A 21,744-nucleotide genomic window follows, 5' to 3' on the forward strand; every position below is an offset into this window, starting at 1 on the left:
GGATTCATGGGGTACGGTGGACCCAGTGGGCCAGGTACAGGAGCAGGTCCTCTTGCATCCACAGGGTTCTGCAGAACAGAAACCAAAGGAATGTTGCTATGACAGACAGAAGCAGAACCCCCATCAACCTGAAACCCGAAGAAGCAGGGGTCAGCACGGTGAGAAGTCCGGAGAAGCCCAGTGTCCACACGTGGAATCACAGCCCCTCGTGGGTCCAACTGCTGCCCACCAGCCCCCGCCTGACCCTGCTCCGCTTCCCTCCCTGACAAAGGGGTCTTCTTCTACTCTCCCAAGTGCTGTCCATGGCCACAGACACCGCTCAGGAGACGGGAGTTTCTGGAGTCCTGCAGCGGACCGGGAAAAGTGCTGAGAAGAACACGATCCCGATGAGTTCGTGAGACCCAGCTCTGTGGATCTGCGTCACCAACATTCCCATGCCCCTCAGCTCAGGCACAGAGCAAATGCATAGTGCTTGGTGCCGAGAACCACTGAGGGGCCCATTCTGCATCCCCGGGTGCAAACCAATGTGTCTGGAGAGCAGGCGTGACCCTCCCAGGGTGGATCAGGAGAGACGCTATCAGTCGGCACAGCCAGCAAACCGCATCAGAACCCGATCACGGGAGCATGACTGAAACGTGTGTGAGCCGTGGGCCCTGCAGGGAGTCACCGGGATTCCCTCTTCACGGCTGTGCGCCGGGGGGCGTTTTCTACCACACAGCTGGTCCCTGGCAGAGTTCACCTTCATCTCACCCAGGGAGCAACTGGAGGGATTCCGGGTCGCGTCTTTACCCACACAGATGGAACGCACGTGAGGTCGCAGCTCACCTTGTCCACCAACACTCACAGCTGCCCAAAGCACGTGGCACAAAGTGTGAGGTAGGGCATGGTTTTTCCTGTTTCCACCTGTGAGGATTACCGCAGACATTCTTCCAGCTTAGTCTCCTGACCCAAAAACCAACACCACTACCGCTCCCGCGGGAAAGCAAACTGCAAGGAGTCAGCGGGACTGGCCGACTTCAGTGTGGAGTGAGATATTGCTCTCCTCCAGGGGTTTACACACACACACACACACACACACACACACAAAGGCAGGGTCCTGCTCTCCTTCATTTCTAAGCATGTGGAGCTTCAGGACGCCCCGCGTAAGGTGATGATTTGGAAACAGAGAAGTCTGTAGGCTCCGAATGAAGACTGGGCATATTGAAAGGTCAATGACACCACACACAGATCCCAGGACATACCCAATAGACACAGGTCAGGACAGGGTGCTGCCCAGACAGGAACAGCATTCCAGAAATGGTTACAACTGAGAAAAGACACAGTATTTACCTAGTCCTTCTGTGGGACCTTCTTGGGCGGAGTGCCACTGTTGTCCCCTTGAGAGCCACAGGTTTCTGAATATGACCGAAGCCCTGCAAGGCACGGAGGTGGATTCAGACTGGCCTTGACCATGCAGGATGCAAGCCAACCCTCTACACCTGCCCCACCCTATTCCACGCTCTCCCACTCCCACATCCCTTCCAGATTCAGAGCATTTCTCACAGGTCTCCTCTCACCCCTGCGGACAAAGGAGAGACAAGTCCCCCACAACTGAGGATGTGATCAGTCCACCCAGTGACAGATGTTTTCAGAGCTAGTGAATAACACTGGACAACTGGGGCCTCCACAAGTAACAGTGATCTGAGGTTGTGCTTCATCCATCCCAGGGCCCAAAACATTGTGTCTGGGCAGTGCCCATGGGCAAAGCTTTTATGTCTGTCCTTTGCAAACTGTCACTTTTCTTCTCTATGGCAGACACCTGCTGCCCATTTCTGTAGGGTGAAACAAGACAGTCCATGAAATGGATGTCCACAGAAAGGTGACGAATGCTACTATGTCCTCACTCAGGTCGATCCTTGCATTGCAAAGCCTTCTGGTACCTCCTCTACATCTTCTCCACCAACAGAAGTACTTAAACTATGAATAGGCTTTACAATTCAGGTCATCCAGTTCAGATCATCTTACCATGTGTAGCAGGAACGAGCTGTGGTTGAGGCCCCCATGTCCACCCATGTGGAGGAGGTGGAGGTGGCCCATAGCCAGGGAAGCCTGGTAAACCCTGCCCCATATGGTAGGGCATATGGGGGGGCCTTGGAGCATGAGGAAACCCTCTCACATCTGTACCGACCTGCAGAACAGAGGACAAAATATTTGGGTAAGACAGCCAAAAGTTGCAATACCAAGAGATGAAACCCAAAGAGCGAGCTCTCAGCATCTGGTTCCTTCCCCAATACCACGTTCCAGGAGAGCCACGTCATGCTAGAAAACTTTGTCCCTCCCAATTGCTGCCTACTATCATAAGGGCGGGGGGGGACGGGGAAGGAGAAAGGATGTTACAGGAATAACCTACTGTCATCAAACATCACTACCCAAGTCTGCCAACATTCACTACCAAGAAGTAGTGTCTTAAAGGGTGAAAAGGGATCACTGGAAACAAGTAAAGCAGCCCACACTCCAGACAGGGAGGCATCGACATCATGGACAATACTTCATCTTTCCTCTTCAACCACCGCAGAAGATTTGGGTTTGTTAAGAATAGACAGAATGTGATGAAACTGAATGCCCTTTCTCCACAAGGATTCCGAGCCACTCGAGGTGAATCCCTTGCCTGCAAAGCCCCTGACTGTCCCCACCTGCCTCACTTCCTGACAAAGCCGTCTTCTACTCTCTGCAGTTTCTGTCCAGGCCACAAAGACCCTTGAGGATTTAGGGGCCTGTGGTCTGATAGGGGACCTGGAAAAGGGTTTTCTGAGAGGAACATGATACCAATAGCCATTATTTACGTGCAGCGGCTGTGTTTATCTTCAAACACAGTCATTGGAATTTTCCATACACTGAATTCCAGAGCAATTTTGTCCAGTGGGAAATTAAGATGGGAAGGCTAAATAAGGCTAACTTTTGTGAATTTTGAGAATTCACAAAAATGTGTGTGCTTTCTGACGGACAACTCCAGAGCGTGTGATGAGAGAAGAAACCAGCTCTCACAGTGACCTAAGACCAAAAGGACCTGCTCCTAGAAGCCCAACTGCAGGGCTTGTGAGGCCCGGGTCATGCAGCTAATCACCGACATCCCCGCTTCAGAATGTGTGTGCCAGGACACCCCCCACTTTGGAAATTCACAACAGTCGTCGAAAGGGTACAAGTAGAGGGATTCTGTACAGCATTTGTACCAGCAGAAGGAAAACAGGGATGACTTATGAAACTTGCCCTATCTAAGAACATTCCAAACTGCAAAACAGACAATAGAAAATGGAGAGAGAGTTTCCCCTAGTTTCCAGTTGTGAGGATTACCACAGACCTTGGCACAGGTAAATCATCGAACCCCAACATGAACACTACACCAATTGCATCTGATCGGAACCTACTGACTGGCAGTCAGGCTGGCCAGAGACTTCACTGTGGAGTGACGTGTCATCCTCCTCGAGCTACTTTCCCACAGGCATTGTGCGTGGGCAGGGGTGGACGGATGGACACACACACATACACGCACACACACAAGCACACACGCACACACAGTGAGCGCCCTGCCATCCTTCACCTCTAAGCACCTGTGGCTTCAGGAGGTGCCACTGAAGGTGAGGATCTGTAATGGAGAAGCCTGTCAGCCCCTGGGTGAACTGCTTGTATTTTGAAAGGTGAACGACACCACAGACAAACCCTAACCCACCCAACAGACACAAGGCCAGGACAGGGTGCTGCTCAGAAAGGGAAAAGTTTCCGGAACACCTGGTAGAGGCCACAGTAGTTACCTTGCTCATCCCTGGGTCTCTGTGAGGCTCGGTGCCCCTGTTCCCCATGGGAGACCCACCAGTTTCAGCATCAGACCAAAGCCCTAGAACAGATGGAGGTGGATTCAGACCAGCACTGACTGTGCAGAAATCAAACCAACCCTCCAAACCCGCCCCTAACACGTTGCCCTCTGTCCCACTCTTGGGTCCCTTCTCAGACACACAGCATTTCTCAAAGGTCTCTGCTGACCCCTGAGGACAAGGGGGAGACCTCTGCCTCTCCCCCTCGAGGATGGGACCACCATCGCCCAGCTTGCTTCAGGTGTTTTCATAGCTAAGGGGACAGCAGTAGACTGCTCTGGGCTCAACCAGCTAAAAATGGATAAACCCTCAACATGAACGGCATGCATTCTCTTCTCAGGCCGCCTGTTGATGGTTCAATCCTTCAGTCTATAGATGAGGCCTAGCATGTGTGGCTGGCTATTACATAAATATTGAAGAGAAGAATTGGAGTACACTAATCGTACAGCCAGGAGCAAAGTAAAAATAGGCAGATTGAGAAGTAAAGCTGTGGCTTTATACTGATAACATTAGAGGAGTAAAATGCATAAATTTCATGGATTAATATAGGACTGTAGATGACGAATAAAACAAAAATCAAGGAACCTCCATAAAGAGTAAATAAATGCCATTTTTCTCCATTTCTTTTTTTCCAAAAAGTCTTCACCATTGCGTCAATGTGGGAAGGGAGCTCGGGCCCTCAACTCCTCCAGGCTCAGCTCTTCAGTAGGTGGGTGGTAGAGGAGGTGGGAGGGTCTGCAGTCACGGGAGGGGCATGAGCTCCACCTGTCACAGGGACAGGTGCCCTGAGGCTGGTGGGCACCTGAGGAAAGCACCCTCCTGTCACCCCTTCAGACAACCTGCTGTCCTTAGGTAGTGCTCGTGATTCTCTCCAGGACACATAGTGATCACCCACTCGAACGGGAAGGACACCATGAGCTTTCCCAGCAGAGATCAGGCTGCTGCATTTCACAGCACGCTCCCTACCTCTCTGCACATGGTTCTGTGTCTCAGGTCTTCCCGGCATTGGTTCCTGCCTCATGGATCCCTCAGGCAGCGTCTCTCTCCTCATCATGTGCAGTCTTGAAGACAGAAAAAGAATGACACCACCATGTCCTCTACTAGACACTAAACAGCTTAGCCTTGACCCCTCAAGACGCCCAGAAAAAGGCACGTCAAAATCACACACCTGTGTTTCACATAGGCGTTCTCCCTCCTCTGCTGCACTATCTTCCTCTCCCAAACCTGAGCCTTGATCTGGGGGAGAAAAACACATCCACCTTCAGCTGTGCCGGACTGGGCCCCAAACGAAGAGGAGGAAAAAGAAAACACTTACCCAATTATCTAGAGCACTTCTCTCATGAGCTGCGATCTGAAAAAGTCAACACACCAAGAGCCCATGTTGGGGGATCGAAGGGCCACTTCCATCACCTGCAGGAGGCGCTAACGGGCCAGGAGGTTGGGGCACAACTCAGGTTACCTTGTGTTGGAAGGTGACCTCTGCCTCCTGCAGCTGATCTTGCATCTCTCCAATTTCTTGCCTGTGAGTTATAATTGCTCTCGTCAGATAACACCCAATATTGGCTGTGATTTTAAATCATCTGCCCACGTGGCCATTCTCCTCTTATCTGTCCCCTCATACAACTGATCCTGACACAGGAAACACTTTTCACATGGTTATAATGTACAGTAGGATCAAAGCTATTGTTACCTCTTTTCCGTAATCATTTTTCTTCCCCTGCAGGGTGCAGAGTGGACATAATTTCCTTACCCATTTTCAACCTTTCCCTAATTTATCACGTGACAAGTGTGCCATCAGGGGTGCTGGGCAACTTCTATCCTCGCCATGGCTCCCAGGGCGGCAAAGACCAGCGCCATCAGATGGCCCTGCCGGGCTTATGGGTAGGATGCATCCTACGACAAACTGCTTTCCTCCAGATTAGGACAACTGACACCACCCCCAGGGACGATGGCGTGGAAGAAGGTTCCACAGAATCAGGCCAGCGCTGGGGATCAGGACATGTTTAGTAATGAAATTGCTTTGTTCTTTCTAGAGCTTAACTTTTTGTGTCTGTTAATTCTCTCTGGATATGCCTCTGAATTTTTGTTTATATTACATGTGAATTGAGTCTAAACAATGAAGAAAAGTTAAAAATACAAAGTGAACAGGGATTTCAGGAGCCGCTAATATTCAGTGTCTGAACTCACTTGTACTTGTCCATTGCTTCTGTGATTCCTTTCAGATTTTCCACGGCAGCAGACAGCTGACTCTCTGTTGCCTCCAGGTCACAGTGGGTCTTTGCAACCTTCCTAAGACAGGAAAGGTATAGACATGGTCCAGTAGGCAAGGTCCAGAAGTTCTGCCGTCATTCCTCCCAGCACACTGGATGGCCTAGATTCCAATGTCCCTCATAAATGCACAGACTGACAACACAAGGAGGGAAATGAACTGAAGGTCCCATTTAGGGTTAAAGAAAAATCAAACTCTGGATGCTGCCAAGTCCCTTGCAATCGGAGCTGTCTTTACACTTCTCTACTTCATTATCAACTCCTCAAGTAACATTGCAGTTTGTGTCCTCTCAGAGTTGGTCTTTTGTCGGAGACGGTGAAGGCTCCTTTCAGTTCAAAGTGAAAAACCAGGCCTGACCAACTATAGGATGAAGCAGGGGACCATCGTTAGTCATACCCCTCGATGGGGAGCCCTGATCCTCAGACCAAGGCTGTGCCTGACAAAATGAACCCAAAAGGAAGCCTTCCAGAATATGGCTTCATCAGCATGGCAACTCACTCCCAGACATCTCTGGGTCTACAACTACAACCCCTGCCTCCTCCTTTGAAGAGGCCAATCTTAGTGCCGGCAATATGTCCTGAAGCGCAAAAGGCTGTGAACTGTCACATAGCCAGTGTGTTATCTCCATGCAACAGATTTCAGATGGAAAACTATCAACTGCATGGAGTCAACCGACTTTAACAAGACTGAGTTCACTGATAGTGAAGGCAGCAACGTGCGATGCTTAGAAAGGCTGCTTTGCTGTGCTGCCCTCAGACTCTTTTGCTCATGGTGTTGATTTAAAGGGTTTCAACAGGACACCTCATTTCCTCAAGATCACATGCCAAAAGACTCTTAGAAACTGAGTCAAAAGCTCCCGACAGAGAAAGACACATGCATTTGCTTCTGGTCTCTCAGGCAATCCTTCAGCAAATGCTTTCTGGAGCGGCTGTAATGGAGTGGCTCAGTTGGAAGGTGTAGAAGACAGAAAGGTGGTCAGGACACTGTACCCACCCCCAAAAGAAATTTCCAATGAACTGAACCAAGATGCCAATGACACAGAGCAGCCCCCATCCCCGCTGTGGGAAGGAATAACACAAAGCTGAGTCTCCAGGGAAGACAGGGAACAGTTTTGCTTTTCAGCGTGAATGAGGGACTCTAAGGTCCTGATCTCCTCCTGAGAAAAGAAAGGAAACACTGGACAAAAGAGCAAACTCGTGAGGGAATGCACCCAATTTCTAAAGAGTACATGAAGAAACACGAGAACCAGATGGAGAAGAAGGAAGCCTAGGAGAAAGCCAGCCTGGCAGTGGGAGCCAATCTCCCCAGGACACATCAATACATTCTGGAACAGGCAAGTGAACTGTAAAGAAGATGAACAACTTTATGGGCATGGGCTTAGAAGGAAACGAGTGAAGTTCAGGGTCAGCCAGCCAAGGTGAGCCCTAGTGAACCCACAGGCTTTGGCTGGGACCCAGGAGAGTTACACCTAAAAAAATCGGGTGGATGGGAAATACCCTGGCCTTCTTAGGGACTGGGCGACAGTGAGTGATGTCAGTTGTATACTGGATGAAGGCATCCAGGACTGCTGGAGCCCCAACCCACTTTCCACAAGGAGACTCCCAGTGTTTCCGCAGCAAGACAATTCCATTTTTCTATCCCCATTATTGACCCAAGGCTTGTACTGAACCAAAAGTGACTGAATTCAGGGCTAATAAGAACATGTGATGACACGGAAACCAAAAGGACAAGGCAGACAGACCCAGAGGGGATCCAGGTATCAAAGGTTTTAAGGAGGGTACCTTCCCTCTTCTACTCCAAGGAGTCACACAACAAGCGTGACAAGCAGTCAGAACACAAAGGGAAATGCAGGTCACACACATCAAGGCAGCAAGGGCAGGCACAATTCTACAGAATGCATTTGGCAAAAATACTCTAGATCCAATTCTAAAAGAAATACAATTATCTAGACTGGCCGTCACCTAAATTCATACAATAGTATTGGTGACAATTCACACAAGAATAGCTTACTCTTCGGCAGCTGCTTGTCTTTGTTTAGAGAAATCCACCACGATATCCACTTTCCTCCTCAGCATTTTCAATTCGGCTTCTTGAGTTGTTTTCAAAGAACTCAGGGCATTGCAATGGTCTTCCAACAATCGTCGACATTCTGGAAAGGATGAGTTTTCTTTTGTGTGTGTATGTGCACATGACCGGAGAACTTCGGTTTGACAGGGAAAGGAGAAGGGCAAGACCTTGAAGGCAGGAAGACATTCCTTCCCTTCCCAATGCAAGCTCATTGCCACCATATGCGGATTTCTTCCCCCAAAATAACATACCCTGCAGTTCTCGTTTTTTGGCCCTGAAGGCTCTCTGCTCTCTATCCTCGAATGCATCTTGGGCCTTCAAGACACATATGAGAAAAGACATTCAGGAAATCATGATCAAAGAACAAGTGAGGGCACCTAACAGGACAGGATCATGCAGTGCAACAAAGAAAGCCCTTAAGGCATAATGGAACAAGGAGGAAGTAAGCAAAGTGGAAAATAGTTCACGTCAAAGAACTCACAAATGACTTTCTTAGTGGCTTTCCTTCATATATATATCCACATACATACATATATACACATCTTCCCCTATTCACATTGAAAATGCTCTGTTTGGCATTAGGAGAGGAAGGGACTGCACAGTTGGGCCAGCCATTGCCCTTCATCGCTCAAGTGTCTTGTGGGGATTTTCTACATATCTTGGAGGGCAGGGCTGAATGATGTGATCATTACCTCGCTGTGAAATCAACCATACTTCCTAGTCCTTATAAGAGCAAACCTCATCACGGTGGTTCTAAGTGAAATCCCAGCTCACTGCTCCGTAGGAGTTTCAGTTCCCAGAGGCCCACTCTCTACTGTGCTAAACAGCAAGCGAGGATGCTGCACTCATCTCACCCAGTGAACCAAAAGCCTGCCGGGGCCACATTAAGGTAAAACTCAACAGCCAGCTCTTACCACATCCTGATTCTTGACCTTCTTCTCTCTCTCAGTTTGCAAGTGAGCCAGTGCCCAACGAAGGGTGTCATTTAAATTTTCATTAACTTCGTCAACTTTTTTGATGTTCTCCTTCAACAAAACATTTTGAATGAGTAATAATAATTCATTCCTTGGGGCACCTGGGTGGCATCTGGGTGGCACAGTCAGTGGAGTGTCTGACTCCTGCTTTCGTTTTGGCTCAAGGCCTGATCTCAGGGTTATGGAATTGACCCCTGCATCAGGCTACACACTCAGCATGGAGTCAGCTTGGGATTCTCTCTCTCCTTCTGTCCCCTACCACTCAACTCTTTCTCTCTCTCTCAAATCAATCAATCAATCAATGTTTAAAATAATAATAATGATAATGATAATGATGATAATTCATTACTTTTATTTCTGTTGTTAGGACACAATTTAGGCAAAGAAGGGATTCTTACCTTCAATTTACGAACTTCCTCAGAGAGAAACTTATGTTCACTCTTAGTTTCTGCAACATGTTTCTTGCCTTCCCGGATCTATAAAACATATGAAAAAAGGAAACAGAATTCCAAAATAGCATCGTGTTACACAAACCTATCTACTAATGTGTGACTCCTTTCAAAATAGAGAGGCAGTGCTCTACATTTGTGAAGCTTCTCTTGAATCAGGACCATTTCTGGATCACATGAAATAGGTCAATAGGATGAACTACAAGAGGTGGAAGTAACCAAAATGAAATCACAAAAAGTATTTGAAAAGGCACTGATACCTTCAGCTCCCAAAGGGATATTTCCTGAGCAAGCTCCCTGTTTTCTGTCCTAAGTCGATGGATCATCTCATTTATTTGTTGTAAGGATACTAAAAGGAGAAAAAAGAATCGCAAAGATAATTAGCAAAACGAGTGACATTGAATAATCCCAGTGTATGAGCACCAGAGACACATTCTCTAACACTTGGGTGTAACTAACTTGTTAGCATTCCCATTGTGCCCTAAGGAAGCAAGTTTTAGCAGCATTTGAAACCTAAGACAACCTATTTCGGGGAGATTCCTACTTAAATTTTTTTCAAAGATAGAGAAACGCCCTCAAATGTCTTCTAAGTTTACTCCCATCTGTAAGCACCAGTCTTGGAAAATGCAATCACTGCAAATGCTGATGTCGTCCCCAGATATGTAACAGAAAAATTAAGCATCCTGTCAAGTAACATTTCTCTCCTCCAATGATTAAGGTACAAAAATAGTTCCCTGCCAACAACCCAAAATGAACAAAACCATCCTTTGCTCCTGCTCAGCGCCATGTCTGTTTCCAGATCCTCCTTGGAATTCCACACAAGGAAAGCTCAAAATGGCAATTGAGTGACAACTCCAAGGCCTTCAGTGACTTTCTGCTGCTCACAGATTGCCTGTCAAGAACCCTACGCAGGGGCTCTGGAGGACAAGACCTTTGGAATCAAACACACTTGGGTACAAACTCCACGTTACAGTCTCTGGAGGGCCTGGATAACTCACACTCCCTGGAACACAAGCTTTTCTCATCCCGACATGAGAAGGTTACCCTCTACCCTGACAGGAAAACCACACTCATGAAGCGCCCTATCACAGATGGATAACACATCGAAGGTCGAGAACACAGACTCCTCTAACTGGCTCTTAATTCTCTCATCTTGGGGTACCTGTGTGGCTCAGTCAGTTAAGTGTCTGCCTTCAGCTTGGGTCATGATCCCACATCGGGTCATGATTCCACCCTGGGTCCTGGGGTCCCACATCTGGGTCCGCGCTCAGGGGGTGCATGCTTCTCCCCCTCCCTCTGCCAGCCACTTGGTCTGCTTGTGCTCTCTCTGTCAGATGAATAAACAGAATCTTTTAAAAATTAATAATTCTCTCATCTTACCTCAAAGTGCAAACTTCTCTTCTAGTGGCCCAATGTGAGCACTCTCCTGCCCTGAGATCTCTCTTCTCACCACACCCACTGCTGCACACAGGGACGAACACCAGCATTCGAAGGTTTGCTATGTGCCAGGCAGCCACCCTGGCCGTCAACAGACAGCACCGTGGAATCACCACAATCCATGAGGCCCGACACGATACATCACCCCCACTGGCACACGTTCCTTTCCACTCATTCTCCCCTGGCAGGAAAGGCTCCCTCCACTTCAGACTCAAAACCATGGTTTAAACCTCTCTTGTGACACACGCTCTGTCTGGCAATATGTGGCTCCTTCTCTAAGTGTAGCCTGCTTGTTAGACTCAAAGAGTGTTTTCTCATCTCGACATTTCACCAAGAGCCAGGTCATGGCAAAGTACTCACTCCAGACCTCAGGCTCCTATCATCGCATGCCTCCTAAACATGTCTCTGCAAAATTACTCTTTCTATTCTCCCTACTCCCATGAGGTATACTTCCTCCTGGTCTCCTAAGAGATGGCAACACCCTCCACATTGTCACTTAGACTCCACATGGGAAAGAGAACGATTTTCAGGAGTTAACAAGTCACTTAGACATCAGAAGTCACCATATTTACCCCTAGTCGAATTATACCCACATCAAACACCGGTACTGAGAATTTACGACAATGAAAACTAAAGCCAAAAAACTTACCTTCATATCGCCGAGGCTTTATCTAAGAGAGGAAGAAACAAAATGAAGTTTGATGTCAAAACGTATTACTAGGAAAAAATCTCTAGTTCAGGTCAATACCGAAACAGGCATCCAAGAAAATTACAATAATCATTTTGTTTAGCAGAATGACTTCACAGGATTAAAAAAGAAGACAAAATTGGAATTTCCTGATTAAGTCATCATAGTTCACAATCCATTTCTGATAAAGAGCACAAAGGTATATAACTTAGTTTCGACCCCAAAATCTATTCACATTCTGTGAAATGAACGTTCAACCTGTTCAATTTTTGACAGCGGACCATGCAGACATTTAAAAAAATATTCATTAATTCATCATTTCCGTAACTTTAATGCAACCCGATATCCACACTGAGTTCAGAAACGGATTATTATAAGATCCTGAAAGAAAGAAAATGGAAGGAAGGGAGGAAGGAATGTAGGAAGGAAGGCTGGCAGGTGAGCAAAGCTCTGACAAAATTATGCTGTTTTCCTTGTCCAGAAAGCTTCTCTGAACTATTACTAAGGGTTGGCTGTTTGCTGAATTCACACACAGTTATGGCACATCAGGTGCTATGAAGTCTCCCAGACTGCTACAGAGGGTCATCAAAAAGACAGAAAAGCCATCGAATGAGAAAAAGAGTGGCACGTGGCGAGAGACGAAGCATAAGCAACAAGAGAAATGACAGCGGATGTTTCAAAAGAGGGGAACCAGGCTATCCAGATCGAGTCACCCTGATAAATTATAGCTTAGTAAACTCTAGGCAAGACCCCATTTTGACACCATTAACATATTTCCCCGTTCAAAAGTTTTACAGGATGAGGAGAGGCTGAGGCCAGCCCCCAAATCTTGCCGGGATATTGGAATATCACCACGCTATCAACAAGCCAGTCATAATAATGTTGTTAGGGGAAAGTCCATCAGTGGAGGGCAAACAGAAAGCCATGGTGATTCCTGTAACTTCACATGTTGCTTAGGAATCTCTGAGTTGCTCTGGCCCTTGTCACCCAGCCCCACAGGAAGGGGAAGTGAAGAGACAGATGAGCACACCAAAGACGTCATAGTTTTGTTTCCCGTTTTAAAAAAATTTTTTATTGTTATGTTAATCACCATACATTACATCATTAGTTTTTGATGTAGTGACCCATGATTAATTGTGCATAACACCTAGTGCTCCATGCAGAACGTGCCCTCTTTAATACCCATCACCTGGCTAACCCATCCTCCCACCCTCCTCCCCTCTAGAACCCTCAGTTTGTTTTTCAGAGTCCATCATCTCTCATGGTTCATCTCCCCCTCCGATATCCCCCCCCCTTCATTCTTCCCCTCCTGCTATCTTCTTCTTTTTTTCTTAACATATATTGCATTATTTGTTTCAGAGGTACAGATCTGTGATTCAACAGTCTTGCCCAATTCACAGCGCTCACCATAGCACATACTTGTTTTCCTTTTGAAGGGAAGGTTTCTCCATTGGCAGAGAGAGGGGGGAGATTCCATTTAGAAATAAACTCAGAAGTTTTCTGTTCTTCTTAAAAGGTCTGCCTTCAAATGAAACTATGTCCCCAGAGCCTAACTGGGCCTTTCCCAAAGACTAAGCAATAGAGGTGAGGGGGAAAGTCTCAACTCCAATGCAATCACCTCCCTGTCTCACCTGGGAGTAAACTCAGTGTAACCCCAGACAGATGAGTAGACAACCTCACCCTCACATCCTATTTACCTCAGTTCCTTTACCGGAACAGGAGATCTAGCTTTCAACACAACCTTACAAGGTATACTAAAGGTAAAAACCACGACAGCAAGCACTAGAATCACACTACCTAAGGCATCTAAGGCAGAGATGATGGCATTGGCAGGCTGGGAATTTCAAGTCCCTTCCATACCTGATATTGGATCTAAGCAAAAAGGGGGCAGTAGGAAGAAGAGATGATGAATGTAAGCAGAGATATGAAACTCTAAGATTTTACCGGGATTCTGGACAACACCATAACAGAAATCAAAAATGCCTTTGATGGGTGCATTAAGAGACTCAACATACCAGAGGAAAGAATCATTGTGCCTAAAGAATTTCCGGTAGAAACTTCTCAAAAGAAAAACAAAGTCAAATATTAAAAAGACAGCACAGAAAATCCAAGACCAGTGGGACAATTACAAATCGTGTAACACACACAGAATAGGAGCAGCAGGAGAATGGACAGAGAGGTAGTTGAAGCAATAATGACTGAGGATTTTCCTAAATTAATATAGCCACCAAACCACAGATCCAGGAAGCTCAAAACAAGGAAAGCAGGATAAATACCAAAACAAACACACCAACAACTAACGCCAACGATGCCTAATCCAGAATGTTCAGTCACAGGTGATTAAAGACAAAGAAACAATTCTGGAAATCTGGAGCAGGGCTTGGGTGTGGGTGGTGGAAGGGGGAAGGAGAGCAGTAACCCTTACCCAAGAGGAATAAGGATAAGGACTACATCACACTTCAGAAACCTTGCCATCAAGAAGGATGAAATGTTTAAAGTGTTAAAAGAAACATCCAACGAGAAACCTGTGGCCAGTGAAATGATCCTTCAAAACACACTACAGAGTAAGGAAAACCGTCGGGGATAATGATGGGCATTACTTCAACGGTAAAGGTGTCAATCCTCCAAAAGACATAATAATTTCTCATGTGCATGCATTAACAGCAGAGTGTTGAAGTACATCAGGCAGAAACTGAAAGAATTGCTGATGGAAACAGATGAATCCCTATTATAGCTGGGGAATTCAGAATCCTCTATCAGTCACTGACAGATCCAACAGATACAGAAATTCCATGAGAACACAGGTGAACTGAAAAGCATCACCAATCAACTGGATCCATTAACATCTGCAGAATAATCCATTCAACAACCAAAGTAAAGACATTCTTCTCAAGTTCCCATGGAACATTCACTAAGAGAGGCCATATTCGGGGCCATAAGATACATCTGAACAACCAAAGGAAAAGAAATCACAGGAAGTATGTTCTCAGACCACAAATGACTCAAACTAGACATCAAGGACTGAAAGATAGCTAGAGAATGACCAAAAAATGGAGATTAAACAACACACTTCTAAAGAACACATGGGTTGGAGGGCAGGTGGGTGGAGGGATGGATGAAAGAGGTGAAGGGGATTAAGAGTACACTTATTGTGATGAGCACTGAGAAATGTATAGAATTGCTGAATCATGTTGTACACCTGAAACTAATACTACACTGTTGGCCAATTATGCTTGAACTTTAAAAAAAAAGAACATATGGATCACAGAAGGCACTGCAACACAAATTTAAATCTATTTCAATCTAGGTGATCATCAAAATTGATGTATTAGAGGGATATTTCTATTACTGAATGGATATAAAAGGTCCAATGACTATAAAATTTTCCGCTCATTTATGAAGAACAGTATATATAAGCTACTTTAGTATACTTACAGCGAGGATGGTTCTCCAGATATAAATGAGAAAGACACAAACTCCCAAGGGGGCAGTGATAATGGGAAGTTTCCATAGAACTCCAACCCCATCAGGGCCAAGAAGGAAACGGTCAGGCACAACATGGACAAGCTGAAATAACACATGAGACAATGAGGAATCTCAAAGATTTACAATGTCTCTGTCCCAAACAATCAACTTTACAAACCCTCCACCAGCCTCCCCCACGTAAGCACACCTCTCAACTGCCTCCCCGTGGAGGAGAAGGAGCACAGAGGGATTACAAAGGAGCAGGGGCAAACTTTTGGGAGTGATGAGTATGTTTACTATCGTACTGTGCTGATGGGTTTCCCTGTGTTTACCTATGTCAACTATCAACAAACTGTATTCTTGAAAAGATGTTGTGATCACATATACATTATATAACACTGAAGCTGTAGGAAAAATCTAATAGGCAAATCTTAAGAGATTTTATTTTGCCTACAAACACATGGCAAATAAATTTTCTATCGCTAACAGAACTTAAGAATTTATAAGCCAACATAAAATAGACAAGATAAGTAAATGTAAACTTACAGTAGGTAAGAAGTCACTGACTTCTATTGTACATCCATGAAGGACCTGGATAAACTCCTCTGGAACCTTTCCAAAAATAGGCCCAAAATTTATGGAAGAATGAGAGAAAGCAAGAATAAAAAATGTACTAGAGATATAAATGAGAATGTTCTATGGACAGATGTTTATAGATCAGGACATGAGTGAGAGAGAGACAGGAGGCTTCTATTAGAAGAATATGGGATTATTATTTCAACAAAAATAAATTCAAATTACTGTTTAGTTTCTGAAAACAGTGATGTTTTCTTTCAATGCCCACTTTGCTTCAGAAACACAGCCCAAAATGTCAGATTTCAGGGGTACATAAAGATTTTCATAATCAGGTGATCTTGTTTATTTTGATGATATCTGTGATATTTTAAATTACTTGAACACCTATCTCCAAAAGCCAATGAAAGGCATTCATGTTCCTATTTCTCAGTATTGTAACTAAATCAGTCAAGAGCAACTCTAAAATTTGATTTTTTAAAAGATTTTACTTACTTATGTGAAAGAGAGAGAGAGCATGAGCAGGGGAAGGGGTAGAGGGAGACAGAAAAGAAGACTGCCGGCTGAGCAGGGAGCCCAAGCAGGGCTCAATCCCAGGACCCTGGGATCATGACCCAAGGCTAAGGCAGAAGCTCAACTGACTGAGCCACCCAGGTGACCATGAAATTTCATTTCTAAAAGAATACAAAATTCCTGGATATGGACACCAAAACAAAGAACACATCTCATTTTACAAAAACTGGAGTTCCAAGTATTTTAGGAGACAAGACGCTCACAATGCAATTCCTACTAATTCACACCAAGCTTGAATTTTGTGCAAACACAACTCTCTACAAAGTACCCCTGAAATCTATAACATTTTCATCTTCAGCACTCACAGCTGAGGTCACAGACATGTGTGCTGGTGGGAAATATATACGGTCTTGGAACAGCCGCTGTCTGAAAGATAACATTAGCTATCTGCACAATGGTTGATCATGGGGATCAAATGCACAAAAGACAGAGGCCATCTTGTCACAAATGGAAAACACCCCCAGTTGTGGCCACGTGGTACATCTAGCAGCTGTCTGGATGCTGACCAGTAGCTGACTCTTAACTAGATGACATCCAGTGGGGCCAATAACACTAGGTTCTAACAGACAGAGGCCATGAGCAGGTGGAGGAGGGAAATGCAAGACCAGGTAGTTTATGCAAGAGCTCAGATATGAGGGAGGGTGAGAAAGTCGAAGTGCTCTATGAGATGCAGCCTAGGCAGAGGGGAATATTTCCAATAAAGACTACCAAGAAATTCCCTCCTTTGAAGACTCAAAAGAAACAGAATCGAGTCTATTTTGACTGGAGGTATTCATGTGGGATGATTCTGCCTCAACACTAGGGTCCTTCCTGACTACTCCCACTTTGCAGATCCCTCTCTAAGAATCTGGTGTAGGCCGATCTAAAGAAGTCTGCTTATTTCTAGGGTGTTCCCTGTCTCTCTCTCCTGAGGGTAAGGGTTTTATTTTTTAAGGAGTGAAATATTCACACTAGGAACCAGGTATTTCTTTATATTTGGACAATCCTAAGGACATTCAGGAGCTTTTGACTCTGGGGAAATCAACACTCTGTACACACTGGGCCAAAGAAAGGGTAACAACTCATTCACTTCCTGATTACATCAATCCATCAGATTTTCCTGTGACAAACGTCCCAGCAAGATGCGGTCACTTAGTGTCTGCTGGGCTTCTCAGGGCTCCCACGGACCTGGTGGGACACAGAGTCCCTGGGGACAGCCTCCAAGGCCAGAAGGAAAGGGCTGACTCCGAAGTTGTTACAAGTCAACCAACCAGGAAGCACAGAGCACAAAGGACATTTCACTGTTTAACACTCAAGACCCAACACCAATGCTTAAGATACCACTGTTCCCAGGGCTGCCAAACTTCACAAATATGAACAATGTGCTGACATGAAATCAAAGTATGTAGAAGATGGACCCTAAACATACAAGGCTTGAAGCAGGATCTTCACTGGGCTTCCAGGAGCCAGTCTAATGCCCGTAGCTCCTATAAATTAGCATTCCCGACATTTTAAAGGACAATTTTAATGAGATATAATGTACATATCATACAAGCCCCCTATTTAAGACAAAGAGCTCAATGGCTTCTCATATCTTCTCAAATCCTTCCTTCTTGACACCATTACCCTAGTATTTGCAGGTTTCCATCCTGCCAGAGCTGCTCTTTTTGGACCAAGCAGCACAGACAGGACCCAGAACTTGATGTGGACGGCTGTGGCCACAGCCCCTTCAGGCTGACTGAGAAACCTGCCCTGTGGTCCTCGGTCTTCAGGAAGAACTGCAGTTCTTCTGAAGTTCCCACCAAGAACCCCATGAAAAAACTATTATTTGACCACCATGTGAAAGAACCCAGTAGGAACGAAGACACCACTAGCAGCTTTGAGTCACCGGGCGGCTCAGTCCGTTAAGTGACAACGTCTTGGTTTGGATCAAGTCATGATCTCATGGTCCTGAGGCTGAGCCCCTCTTCAGGCTCTGGACTCACTGCACAGCTGGCTTGGGATTCTCTCTCTCCTTCCCCCTCTGCCCTTCCCCCCACACTTGTGAAGATGCCAGTGAAGTGCCATGTTTACTCACATTTGGGTTTGGGGAACCGGGACACCACAGCAAGAGCACCAGGAACAACAGCCTCTGCACCTTCATGTCTTGGTCCTTTCAAGGGGTGCTGGGGCGTCAGGGAGGATGTGGAGATGGGTGGTGGAGTGGAGGTAGGGGTGGGTGGGGTAGGGAGGGGTGGGAAGGGGTGGGAAGGGGGCAGGGTTTTAATGAGGGTGGGGAACAGGGTAGAAATAAAGGGTGGGATTGGGGAAGGCGTTTGTCAGGAGAAGAAGGGGTCAGCGACGGTGTCAGGGTCAGAGTAAGTACTCGAGGGGAGGTTCAGAAAGGGTAGTAGGTCAGCAGGTTAGTAAATCACTAGGTCAGCAGGAAACAGTAGCAGGTGAAGGGATTGGAGGAAGATACACTTTTCTCCAAGCCTTCCCCTGGTTGAACCATTCCTTAGCAACCCAGAGGCTTTATACTCTCTCTCAGCCAATCATCTGCCTTTGCCCCTGGTAGGTCATAATGGACACCCCACGTGACCTCATATTTAAAGAGCCCCTTCCCAACTGGCGCCCCACCACGTGCCATCCCAATAACAGGTCCTCTCTGGAACTTTGGCCATCCTTCTTGTTTCTGCTCCCTCCCAAACCAGGTCCCTGTTGCCCTCTTCTGGGCGCTATCTCCTTCCTTCCAGAACTCCCATCCTAGAGCCATTGGCTGAACAACATATAAAGCAAAGGAGGACAGAACTGCAACAACAAGCAAATACACAAGCAGAGTGGGAGGTTTCAACCCTCTCTCAGTGACTCAAAGCAGACAGAACATCCATAACATGTAGACCTTGAGAGCAAACCATCTGAATCCCACAGCTATCTCCGTATGTCTGTCCACATCCATAGACCACTGTGGAGGACACATTAACTTTAGGCATATAGGATACACTTACAAAAATGCACCCAATCTATTTTGGTCATAAGGGACATTTCAATATGTTTCAGAGGCATGAAATCACACAGAGCATGTTGTGGTAATATAATGTGCTAGAAATCATGGATAAAAAGCTCACTAGAATTTCCCATATGTTTAGAAATTGAGAAGTACCTCTACAAATAAAATAGGAGTAAAGAAATCCCAAAGAAAAAGCTACATTGGAACCGAATGAAATAAGCATGACAAAATTGTAATCAGATATGTCTTCTGGGTTGGTATATCCTGGGATATTAGTATGAGAAGACCGTGCCTCTAAATCATCCCTAATTGACGGAGACATTTGAACACCTCCAAAAGCGGTAGATCTGTCGCTTATCTATGTGACCCTGCTACCCACTAGCTTGGGCTTTACGTTATGAACCTCATAGGGGAAACAATCCAAGCTGACTCTCATGGGATCTCTTGGGACCTCCAGGAATGAGAGCATTTTAAGAGAAAACATTCACCAGCTTCTCTCCTGGGGAATGCAAGACCACACCCAGAGAGTTGTCAGCTCCAGGTGTGCTGGGCGGGGAGAGCCAAGCAGGTGGGCAGGGCCAGGGACCCAGGTGACTAGACAAACCCCCTGTGATCATCTCTCTTGGGCCCTGTCCTGAGCCGAACTTCCTAAACTGTTTCTCTCTAGGACTAACACAATGTTTCCCCAACTCATTCAGGCCCAAGGCAGCTGAAAATCAGTGCTCTACAAACCACCACTTATTGTGTAAATTTCTTGTAAACAGGAACCATTTTAGCACTGCTAAAATAGGAACGCAGTATCTTTAACATAAATATAAAGAAGCCATAAAAGCCACACAAACAAAAACAAAACAAGGATAGCAAAACATTTGTATTAAATTCTGTTTAGAAGCTGCTGCCCGCCTCCAGAGCCCCAGAGTCGGGTGGTCCTGGTTATAGAAGGAGAGACCAGCTACAGAAGGGGTGGAGTCAGACTATATATATATAGGCCCAGCCTATAAGGGGGACTAGGGAATTCCAGGAAGGATGGCCGGGGTCACCCTGATTATAACTGGAACAGGGAGCAGGGAAGAAGAAGCAGTGAACAGAGTTTGGGGGCCTCGAACAGGTGAGATCACTCGTGGAGGTGAGGAAGTGTCCCCAAAGCCAGTGTCAGCCTCCTGTCTACGAAGCCCTTTGTGGCCCCTGGAAACAGGGCCGGGAGCCTAGAGTGTGAGATCCAGCTCTGCTGCTTACTAGCTGTGTGACCCTGGGCTGGTTTCCTTCAGTGAGCTGGGGGTGTCCAAGACTGTGTCCATAACTGTGCTGAGGACAAGAGGAAGCCCCGTGCTGAGCACCTGTGGACATTAGCATCATCATCTCCATGGGGCAAGTGCCTTCCCAGATCCGGTGCCTCACGTCTCACAGCTGTGAAAGGCAACACTGGTGACAACCACAGGTCCCTCCTGTTTCAGGCCTGTGCTAAGCCCTGCCCTTTGCACACATCATCTCTCGGGCTCCAGATGGCAGGAGGACCTCATAAAATGTGGGGAGAGCTCCGGGCCCCTGGGGAGGCTGAGGGATTCCTGGGCCCTGGGGAAGGGTGAGTGATTGGGGGGCCCTACGGAGGGCTGGGGAACGGAGCTCCTGGGCTCCATGGAAGGCATGGGGGATTGGGCACCCCGGAAAGGGCTGGAGGAGTCTTGCAGGTTTCCTGGGTCCCCACAGGGCAGATCCCTCCCACACCTAAGCTGGTGCAGGCTGGGACCTGGAAGCAGCACCATACAGAGGCAGCGGGTCCATGGCATGCTGGATGGAGCGGTGAGGAATGGTCTGGCAGGCAAGTGGAACCACCAGGCTGGGCTGCCCTCGGCGCCTTCCCCCTTCCCCAGCCACCTCACTAGCTCTGGCCCTGACCTCACCCTCCAGCAGGGCATGGGCAAGCCAGGCAGAGGTGGACACCTGGGGCCAAGGAAGGGTCCCTCCCCAGACCTCTGTGTTGTGGTTGTTGAACAGACAAAAGGAGTCACCCAGGGCCCCTGGAACCAGGGGGGAGAATCTGGCCCCAGAGTCCTCTCCAATGGGGCTTGGGGAGAATCATGGAGGGACCGCATTTAGCACTGGTTCATTCACAGAATCAAAGCACAACACAAGTCCCCTTGGATGCTCATGTCCGTTTATTACCCCAGCCACATCCTGGGCGCTCACTCGGGGACTTGGAAGCAGGAGAGTAACGGATAGTAATTTAAAAGAACAAAAATGCTGGAATGTGAGCACTCCTGATGCTCTTAAAATCAATGTCCAACACTCCCCTCCTCACCCTCCCCATAGTGAGGAAGCTAAGGCAGCCCGGGATTTGGCGAAGAAGACACAGTGGTTTCTGAGGGTTTTGCTGATTACATCTGACCAAACTCCTTTTTCCGAAGGTCACTTCTTTTAATCTCGCCAGTGACG

The 21,744-nt window shown here is 46.8% G+C and overlaps 3 long non-coding RNA genes across 3 annotated transcripts; all 3 read right to left on the minus strand.

The window, feature by feature from the left end:
* Nucleotides 1-1,358: 1,358 nt before the first annotated feature.
* Nucleotides 1,359-4,156, minus strand: LOC135364357 (uncharacterized). Its single transcript, XR_010411233.1, has 3 exons — nucleotides 3,789-4,156; nucleotides 2,005-2,167; nucleotides 1,359-1,412 (listed from the first exon to the last, which is right to left on the minus strand). It is a non-coding gene; the product is annotated as an uncharacterized LOC135364357 (long non-coding RNA).
* Nucleotides 4,157-4,836: 680 nt separating this feature from the next.
* Nucleotides 4,837-5,225, minus strand: LOC135364358 (uncharacterized). The gene is made up of 3 exons (XR_010411234.1): nucleotides 5,164-5,225; nucleotides 5,017-5,084; nucleotides 4,837-4,909 (listed from the first exon to the last, which is right to left on the minus strand). It is a non-coding gene; the product is annotated as an uncharacterized LOC135364358 (long non-coding RNA).
* Nucleotides 5,226-11,578: 6,353 nt separating this feature from the next.
* On the minus strand, nucleotides 11,579-18,487 carry LOC135364359 (uncharacterized). Its single transcript, XR_010411235.1, has 3 exons — nucleotides 18,400-18,487; nucleotides 15,168-15,299; nucleotides 11,579-11,715 (listed from the first exon to the last, which is right to left on the minus strand). It is a non-coding gene; the product is annotated as an uncharacterized LOC135364359 (long non-coding RNA).
* Nucleotides 18,488-21,744: the final 3,257 nt, after the last annotated feature.

Source organism: Mirounga angustirostris, unplaced genomic scaffold, assembly GCF_029215605.1.
Source record: "Mirounga angustirostris isolate CCGP_5_RB_7025 unplaced genomic scaffold, mMirAng1.0.hap1 SCAF_5, whole genome shotgun sequence".
NCBI lineage: Eukaryota > Metazoa > Chordata > Mammalia > Carnivora > Phocidae > Mirounga > Mirounga angustirostris.